Raw genomic sequence first — 10,017 nt, forward strand, 5'->3', positions numbered from 1 at the left:
TGGGGGTGGGGAGCTCTGCTGTTTACAAGCTGAATTTGTAGGGGTATTTTAGCTGTTTTGTCATTGGAACAGAATTTCTGACCTCTGCAGCAACCAAACAAATGTTGCTATGGCACAAGTCTGACTTCATGCCATCATAATTCACTAACAAGATACAGGTTGAGTCTCCTTTATCTGAAATGCATGGGACCAGAAACATTTCAGATTTGGCATTTTGGGGGGATCTTAGAAGACCTGTTTTTTGTGGGGTTTTCAGGCTATGCGGCCCAAAAAACCCACAAAAAAACATGGATGCCTGCCATGAAAGCCTTCGACTTCACATTAGAAGACCTCTATTTGCACATACATACATAATGTGATATCTTAGTGATGGGACGCAAGTCTAAATTTAAAAATCCATTTATGTTTCAGATACACCATATAGGCATAGCCTGGAGATAATTTTTATACAACATTTTATTAATTTTGTTCATGAAACAAAAAAAAATTACAATGCACCATCAGAAGGCAAAGGTTTCACTGGCAGGATACAGACTGCCTGAAGAAAATAAATAACTATAAAGACTTCTGAATTGAATTTCAATTTCCTTCTAAATTTTGGTTCCCAGTTATTCTGTAGAATGGGCATTAAGCAATCACTGAAGCAGTGAACTTCCTTCCTCCTTACTCTTGATTGGCAAGAAAGTAATTTACAGTTTAACTCTATCTTTGTTTACTTAAAAGTAAGTCCCACTGTGTTCAATAGGGCATACTCCCAGGAAAGTGTATTAGGACTTTAGCGATTAATTTTCTTCTTCTTTTTAACTAAGGCTGATGTGATACTGTACATGTCTGCTGAGAAGTACACCCCATCAAATTCTGGGAAACATGCCTGTAGGTAGGTAGATACAGGGTTGCAAACACAGGGAGAAATTTACCATCCAGGATCTATAGGCAACTAAAATTTAAAATGTCAATTGAAAGCAATATCAAATACAGTATGTTCCAGACTTTTAACATAAACCTGTAATATGAGGAATCTGATATATTTTATAATAGGAGATATTCCATATTTTCAAGGCAGCTGAAGAAAACAGATGGGTATTTTTGCCCCTGCCGCTCTCATAATATTAGAACCCAGGGTCATCTAATGAAGTAGATTTGTAGGAGATTCAGTGCATAATCAATCTGTGGAATTTGCCACCACAAAATGTTGTGATTGTTGGCACCAACCTGGATAGGTTTTAAAATGTATTTGACAAATTCATAAAGAATAAGGCTATCCATGGCTACTAGTCATGATGGCTATATATTATCTACAGTATGCCTCTGAATACCAGTTGATGAGTAGGGAGATCTATTTCACTCATATTCTAGCTTATGGGCTTCACTCAAACAACTGGCTCACAACTTAATGGTTAGGATTGCTGGAATGTATGTCTGATCCAGCATAATTTTTCTTATGCTCTTAAAACAATGAGAGGGGGGCTTATTTTGTAGCAAGATGGTTCATTGTTGTTGTTGTTGTTGTTGTTGTTGTTGTTGTTGTGTCCTCAAGTCATTTCTGATTTATGGCAACTGTTAGGCAAACCTGTCATGGAATCTTCTTGGCAAGATTGTTCAGAGGGATTTTGCCTTTGCCTTCCTTTGAGGCTGAGAGTGTATGACTTGTCCAAAGTCATCCAGTGGGTTTCCATGGCTGAGCAGAGATTTGAATTTTGATATCCAGAGCCATAGTCTAATGCTGACCATACTGGCTCCCACAGCAAGAAGGTAGGCAAGATTATATGCTAAATTATATTAAAATTAACAAATTTAAAAGCTTCCCCAGAATCTTAGCAAAGCACTGTCACAGAATTAGGTCCAGGCTGCCTGAAATATTGTATCTCCCTATAAGAATCTGGCAGTGTTTTAAAATCCTCAGGAAGAGGGCTCTCTCTTGGTCCTGCCACCATCATAGGCCCATTTGGTGTAAACATGGAAGAGTGCCTTCTCAGTGGCTGTTCCCATTCTGTGGAACTCCCTTCCAGGAGAGGCTAGGCTGCTTCTCTCTCTCTCTATTCTCCTTTCACTGGCAGGCAAAGACCTTTTTATTCAAACAAGCTTTTCATGATTAATTGGTGGCAATGAGGTCAGTGGGTTGTGTGCGCTATATTTTTAACTTATGTTTTTAAATATATATATATATACTTTTTCAAATGTATTAGTACTTTAATATGATATTTATTTTATTTAATTTTAACCTTTTTATCATTAGTATATATATGGACCCCTGATGGTGCAATGGTTAAATGCCAGTACTGCAGCCACTCACTCACAGTTGCAAGGTTGTGAGTTCAGTACCAGCCAGGGGCTCAGAGTCGACTCAGCCTGGCATCTTTCCGAGGTCACCTGGTGGCGCAGTGGTTAAATGCCTGTACTGCAGCCACTCACTCAAAACCACAAGGTTGCAAGCTCAAGCTTGACTCAGGCTTGCATCCTTCCGAGGTCGCTAAAATGAGTACCCAGACTGTTGGGAACAAATTAAGTTACAGTTGTAAACCACTTATACACTGCTTCTTAGGTTGTATGAAGTGGTATGTAAATGAAGTTTGTTTGTATCTTTTTGTTTGTACCTAGCTTGTTGGGGGCAATTAGCTTACACATTGTAAACTGCTTAGGGGTGCTTAAGTGCACTGATAAGCAGTATATTGCTATATTATTATTATTATTATTATTATTACCAAGCTAATCTAGTTTTATGCCTTTGTAAGCTGCCTTAAATCACATGTCAGGAGAAAGGTGTCATATACATTAATTAAATAAATAAATTTTAGAAAATGTATTTTAGTTACTCAATATATCAGCTGATATATTTATGTGTAAAGTCTACAGCAAAGATAATTATTTTCTGAATGTATTTTTTCTCTTTTAGTTGTTGTGTGCCTTCAAGTCATTTCCCACTTATGATGACACTAAGGTGACCCTATCACAGGGTTTTCTGAGGCTGAGAGTCTGTAACACAACAAGGTCGTCCAGTGGTTTTCCATGGCCAAGTGAGGAATTGAACCCTGAATTCAAGAATTGTAAAACAGCATTCAAATCACCACACCACCCTGGCTCTGGCTAGTTGTTACTCTTACTTATTCTTCTGACACCATTTTCCTTTGTTGCACTTCATTTGTTCCTCCCTCTCCCCCTCCCCCTCCTTTCTTCTTTTCTTCCTTCCTTCTTCCCCATCCTCAACATTAGATTAATAAGACCATGGTTTCCTGTATAGATTATCCAGTACCTAGATAACCAGCACAGTGTTACTTGCCACAGGTTATGTTGCTTGAAGGACAAAGTCTTCTCATTTGCTACATGTGGCAAATACAAGCACAGTGCAAACCAATTTGAAATATAGGCTGAGACCTCCCTCCTACTATCCAGCCCCAGTATTTTACATTCAGTGTTCACAAGTGGCACACATAAGGGAAGGGTTGTCTCAGTTGTAACCCAAGCACTTAATTATATATAGCAAGAGATCCACTTCTGCTAAAGGTAGTGTAATAATCATAGCCATAATAAGACCATCCTCCATACAGTAAAGCTGGAATAACTATTTAAGCAGCTGTGTTAATCTCTCTGAAGTTGTTAAAATGATGGCCATCTTGAACTACCAACACAAGTCATCCTTGAGCTGTTTACACCATAATTTGTTTGGACTCAATTACTTGTAGCAGACAGGTCCCTTACAAAGAGTGGAAGAAACTTGACAGAGATATATACAGAAAGTTGAATGTTTAAGAGTGAGTGAGAGAGAAAGGACTTTGTGACTAGCACTATAGTTAAGGGAATAGAAGTCCCTCAAGGCAAAACATTTGTAAATTGCTTATGGCATAGCTCATTCCACTCATGTGGAAAATGTCCATGCCAATGTTACACATTCATAAATTCTTTCTGGCATATGAATGAAAACTCATCACACAGGAATCAAAGTCAATGCTAAGCAGCTTACCTATACCATGCATCCATCTTCAGCTACCACCATGCAGAAGCTTCTATCAACCACCAGGATGGTATGGTTTCTAGTAAGATTAATTTATTCGTTTTTGCTTTCTCTGTATAGACAGGAGGGACTCTGGATTTCAAAGTTGTAAATACCAAGAGGAAGCACAGAGTTCAAAAATTAAAAGTGTCATTTCTATATTATGGGAGAGTAGTCTACATCTACAACCTGGAGATTTTTATATGAGCAAGTGTTTTTTAACAAATCTTTTTTAAATTATATTAAGCATGTGAGAAAAAAGTATATCCCAGGCTATTAGCCCTTTGGGGGAAAATGTGAAGGCTGGGTCTGTTAGGAAACAGCATCCTTCAGCAGAGTTTAGCAGACTGCCTTCAGGTTGCCTTCAAGCCATGGCAACTCTATGAAAGAGAGACCCACAAGTCACCCTATCAACTACTCTGCTCAGATCTTGCAGACAGAGCCATAGCTTTCTTGAGTGAATCTGCAATATGATCTTCCTCTTTTCCTGCTGTCCTGCATTCCTCTCTTTTCAAGCATTCATCTCTTTTCTAGTGAGTCATGTCTTCTCATAGTATAGCCATAGTGCAACAGTCTCACTTTAGTCATCTTGACTTCTAGGGATAGTTCAGGCTATAGAATTCTGTTTGCTATAGAATGCATTTGTTTGTCTTTTTAGCAGTCTATGATGTCCATAGAACTCTTCTCTACCATTACATTTCAAATGAGTTTATTTTTTTACTGTCAGCTTTTTTCAATGTCCAGCTTCCATTGTCATACACAGAAATGGGAAATATGATGGCTTGGGCAATCATGACTTTAGTATTCAATTAAACGTATTTATACATCATTATATTGTCTAATTCCTTCATTGCTGCCCTTCCACACCCTAGTCTTCATTTTCTTGGCTGCAGTCTCCATTCTGGTTAATGGCTGAAGCAACAGAGGAAAAGTTTTTGAACAATTTTTGAACACTTTCAATGTCTCGTTCCACAACCTTTAGTACTTCCCTGGCTGAGACTGACTTACATATTTTTTAAAAAAAAAAAAAAACATTCAGTACCAAATTACAAACTAAAGAATTTTACTAATTGTTTTTAGAATGCTCATACATTTAAAATACCTACATCCTAACTAAGTAATGAAAAGAATAGGTAAAAGGAAGCACTCCAGTGAGTTCTGAACTTCAACTCATCATCTTGATGCTGAGAACAAAATAGCAAGAGCAGAAGGCAAAGATGAAATAAGCAGAGAAGTGCTTATTTTTTCCTTTGTAAAGTGCTAAAGTAATATGTTATGAGCCGCTTTGATTGTCTAGTTACAGAAAAGCGGGATACAAATAAAAGTTTTATTATTTATTATTATTACTATGTAAAGCCTATGCCATTATATAAATAAATGTAATAATAATAATAATAATAATAATAATAATATGACCACAGGCCCCTAGAGTCACTTAGTCTGATTGCTTAGATACACAAAATATTTATTAGCATGCATTGCAATAGATAGAAAAGTAAATGGAGAATCCCAACCTAAAGACCTCAGAATGAATATAAGAATTCGGGGGGGGGGGGGGGGGCTTACTGTCTAAAATCTCCATATAGTGGAAGCCATATATATTACAATAAAACTATATTGGGGGGGATTCTACATATGGAGGTATCAAATGTTTTTAGAAGGACTTCAGTGTTCCTTTCCCCTAATACGCAGGCAGCATCATCTTACCCAGGAGTAGGCAACCTTTTTGAGCCGGGGGCCGGGTTGCTGTCCCTCAGACAACTGGGGGGGCCGAAGCAGTGGGGTGGACCTTCCACCCTCTGGGGGCGGGGCCACGTGCTGGGGGTGGAGCTTCCACCCTCCAGGGGTGGGGCCGCATGCTCCGCCCCCAGAGTGATAATAATAATAATAATAACAACACTAACAGTTACTAGCATGGAAACTACTAAAATGCAATTCAGAATAGAAGGGAGAAAGCATGCACCACTGCCTCAACCCAGAAAAGCACAAGGAGCTGAGAGTAGTTTTTGCAAAGAGACCACCATGGGCAAGCAAATAATAATAATACTAACAAGTTACTACTAAAATGCAATTCAGAATAGAAGGGAGAAAGCATGCACCACTGCCTCAACCCAGAAAAGCACAAGGAGCTGAGAGTAGTTTTTGCAAAGAGACCACCATGGGCAAGCAAATAATAATAATACTAACAAGTTACTACTAAAATGCAATTCAGAATAGAAGGGAGAAAGCATGCACCACTGTCTCAACCCAGAAAAGCACAAGGAGCTGAAAGGAGTTTTTGCAAAGAGACCACCAAGGGCAAGTAAATAATAATAATACTAACAAGTTACTACTAAAATGCAATTCAGAATAGAAGGGAGAAAGCATGCACCACTGTCTCAACCCAGAAAAGCACAAGGAGCTGAAAGGAGTTTTTGCAAAGAGACCACCAAGGGCAAGTAAATAATAATAATACTAACAAGTTACTACTAAAATGCAATTCAGAATAGAAGGCTAACCCCCCTCCCCTAAAGAAGCAACCAACCTCTCTCTGGCTTGCTCTTGCTCTTGCTCTTGCTCTTGCTCTTGCTCTTGCTGGCCGGCTGGCTACTCCTTCTTCCTCCTCCTCCTTTCCCTGCTTTTAGGGAGGAGGAGGAGGAGGGCAGAGGGCAAGGTGGAGCCCGATGCAGGCCTGCTGCAGCCCCTGGAGCCCTGTTGGAGTGCTCCAGGGGCTGCACCGGGCCTCCTAATGTGTGCCTCCATTTTGTTTTTCAAAATGGTGGTCGAAGTCTCGCGTGACCTTTGCCATCCTGAGGTCACGCGAGACTTCGGCCGCCATTTTGAAAAACAAAATGGCGGTCGGAGCGGCGCGAAAATGGGGAAAATTGGCGGCAATCGGCGGCAGGACTGCGCAGGGGCCGGCAGGAAGGCCTTGGTGGGCCGGATCCGGCCCGCGGGCCGCAGGTTGCCGACCCCTGATCTTACCACTGCTTTATTATGGATGGAGTTAGCACAACATTTATATTCATTGATATCAAAAGTAACTCACCAAGCTCTGCCAAATCAGCAAGTGTGAAGAGAGAAGTCTGTAAAAAAAAAAAAAGACCACTACCAAGATTAGGCACATTATTTTACTGACTTTGATGGAGTTACAGCAGGCACGTTCATCTATGGCTACAGACGTATGTCCTGCTTCCCAACATTCCCAAGCACCTGGAAGTAAGCTGGGCCTTCATATGTTGAGCATGAAGGTCCCAAGAGGGTTCTCATGATTGGGAAGCCAACCCACTTGTGATCAGTATTAATGCTCCTACTCACAGAAGTCTTGTTAACTACATTCTGCTAATGTTACACAGCCCACTTGAAACCTCTGTGTTCAGTGTGCAAGTTCTGAACCTGATGATTGAGGACATTGGGGACAGAGCTTATGTGCTACTCATGTCCCCATCCATAGTTTTAGCCCTATGGTATCCAATAAAATAATGCTTATTGATTACTGTGTGGCTGACTGCAATCGTACAGTGTTACCTGGGGAAGATATCTCCTGTGCTCCTGGAGGCCTAGGTATCCTAGCACAAGGAGAACTCTTCTAAACAGGAGACACCCTTTAAAATAAGGAAACATCTGGCTATCTTGATTGTACCCTGGATTGGTGTGAGGTTCTGTGATATGTAAATCAAATCAAAGATGACCCCCTGTTTCCAGGCACAGTTAAATTTAGTGTCCCAGAAGCATTTCATTTAGGCTTAATAAAAGTTATGATGTGTTGATTAAACACTGCCTGATAGCTGAAAGTGTTCAGTAAAGTTTATAGGGCTGCAAGCTGTAAATTTTGTTGCCACCTAATTATTTGGTCTGACTTTAGTATCCAATAACAGAACACAACACCTGCATAATGGGAAAGAGAAGAGTTGTTGTGTGGGGGAGAGATGACCTGCCACATCTTTAACCTGTACAGTTGTGTCTAATCATCAAGTAACTGATGGTGACAGCTTCATGCCCCAGCAGGAACATGATGAAGCTTTCTATATTTTTGTTGGCCTACCCTTTCCTAAAACAGCAGGCTAGCAACACCATCATATTTGTGTCTTTTTAGACATTGTAATCTTATTCAATCTGACCAGGCAGTAAATTTCACTGAAGAGAATGGGATTTAATCCTGAGTAAACATGCATAGTACTGAGCTGGTTGCTTGTCTTTGATATTCTATCAGAGGCCAAATGAATCTTCAGACACTAAGGGTCCACAATCCCAGCAATTCTACAGGATGAAGCCATCATAATTAAAATAATAGGAATCTGATATAACTTTGTAGTGCAGATACATCCTTGACTAATTCAATGGTCATTGGTGAAGGGAAAATGTTTATATACATGTGTGTTTGGAAAAGGCAATGGCAAGCCTCCTCTGAACAAATCTTGCCAAGAAAATCCCATGATAGGTTCCCCTTAGGGTCGCCATGAGTCAGAAATGACTTGAAGACACACAGCAACAATGCTGTATGTACATTTGTATGTTTGATGTCTTGCCCTTTAGTTTCCCTTCCCTAACAGAGCAGCTTGCAAAAAAAAAAAAAAAATTAAAGCAACAAAATGTTTTTTTAAAAAACTATATGAAACAACACCAGTAGATAAACTCTAACATCAACTAAAGCAATCCAATAAAGGATAGGCAGTTAAATAAGAAGGTTCCTGCCTAGCCCTCTTCTAGAGCCTCAGAGAGATCATTAAGAAGGTGCGCTCTCTCTCTCTCTCTCTCTCACATGCCAAACAGTTCCCAGAATGGTGTGGCAGTTAAAGTGGAATCAAACCAGATTATTTCTACAGTGCAAATGCAGCCTGAAAAGAGATTCAGGGCAGCAGGAGGAGGAGGAGGAGAAACAGAATATACCAAATCCTGAACCACAGTTTAAGCCTGTGGCTTTGGTCATGATGGTCACAGACTTACATTGCTTTAAAATGAGAGTAAACAAATTCATGAAGATGATCATCAATAGGTTTTCCAGCATGATCAGAAGTGATTATCTTCTGAATCCCATTTGTTGGGTCAAAACAGCAGAGTGATGACAGGTGTTGCCTGTGAACTTCTCACAGGAAAATTGGCCATGTTTCATCCCATGCCTTAGTTTCAGAAGCCACCATTGTAGTCTCCAGATATGACTAGAAAAATATGTTGAAACCCCTAGAGAGCCATTGCCAGCCAGTGTCAACCATAGTGGGCTTTTCTTACACTGTTATTGTTCCAGTGAACACTCTCACACAAGGTCACAGAGCACCAGTGTTTTATCCTAGGATGGTCCTCCTCCAACTATCTCTACTGCCAACAAAACATGGGAAGTTGCTTTAAAGGAAAATGAATGTGATGACATGTCAAAAAGGAATAAATATAATGGCACAGTGAAGTCATGCTACCTTCTGTCAGTTATGGATGGTTTCAGCGTATCATTCTTAGAAGTCACCTATTCAGTTCTGTCACACAACAGCCATGATGCAGCCCAGAATACTCCCAGGATCAAATTCTGCATTGTGTTTCCAGCCTTTCCCAAGACTTGCTCTGTGTTTGTGGTTTCACAATAAGCACTGTACAGCAAGTACAGAAAGCTCTCTTGTAAATCCACATGATTGCAGGATAATATTTCCTTGCTTATTATTTATGTAGGCATTTGTACTGTACCATTCAGCAGCTCAAGGCCACTGACAACAAACCACCACAAAAGAAAATGATAGAAATCGTGTTCCAGAAAACTGCAAATGCAATAAATGATTTGGGGAAACTAAGCAGGATCAGCTCTGGTAAGTACTTGGATGGGATACCATCAAGGAAAAACAGGTGCTGTAGATTATATTTCTGAAGAAGGAATTGACAAAACCACTTCTGGCTAATTTTTTTTCTTTAAAAACTCTATTAAATTCATGGGCCCACCATAACTCAACAGGTGACTTGAAGGCACATAGGCACATACAGGTTACTGAGTTCCTCAGTTATTTTTCAGTTTTTCATTACAAAAAAGGGGATATGGTTCATGTGATAACTGCTTGTGCAGATGAACA

At 39.9% G+C, this 10,017-nt stretch overlaps 1 long non-coding RNA gene across 1 annotated transcript in view; it reads right to left on the bottom strand.

The window, feature by feature from the left end:
• LOC149318301 (uncharacterized) overlaps positions 1–6,623 on the bottom strand; it is a 35,407-nt gene extending 28,784 nt beyond the window's left edge. The window contains exon 1 of the long non-coding RNA XR_016279808.1: positions 6,513–6,623. This is a non-coding gene — a long non-coding RNA (uncharacterized LOC149318301). The remainder of the gene's footprint in view (positions 1–6,512) is intronic.
• Positions 6,624–10,017: the final 3,394 nt, after the last annotated feature.

This window comes from Sceloporus occidentalis, unplaced genomic scaffold (genome assembly GCF_023333645.1).
Source record: "Sceloporus occidentalis isolate IW3139 unplaced genomic scaffold, rSceOcc1.0.p SCAF_2, whole genome shotgun sequence".
NCBI lineage: Eukaryota > Metazoa > Chordata > Lepidosauria > Squamata > Phrynosomatidae > Sceloporus > Sceloporus occidentalis.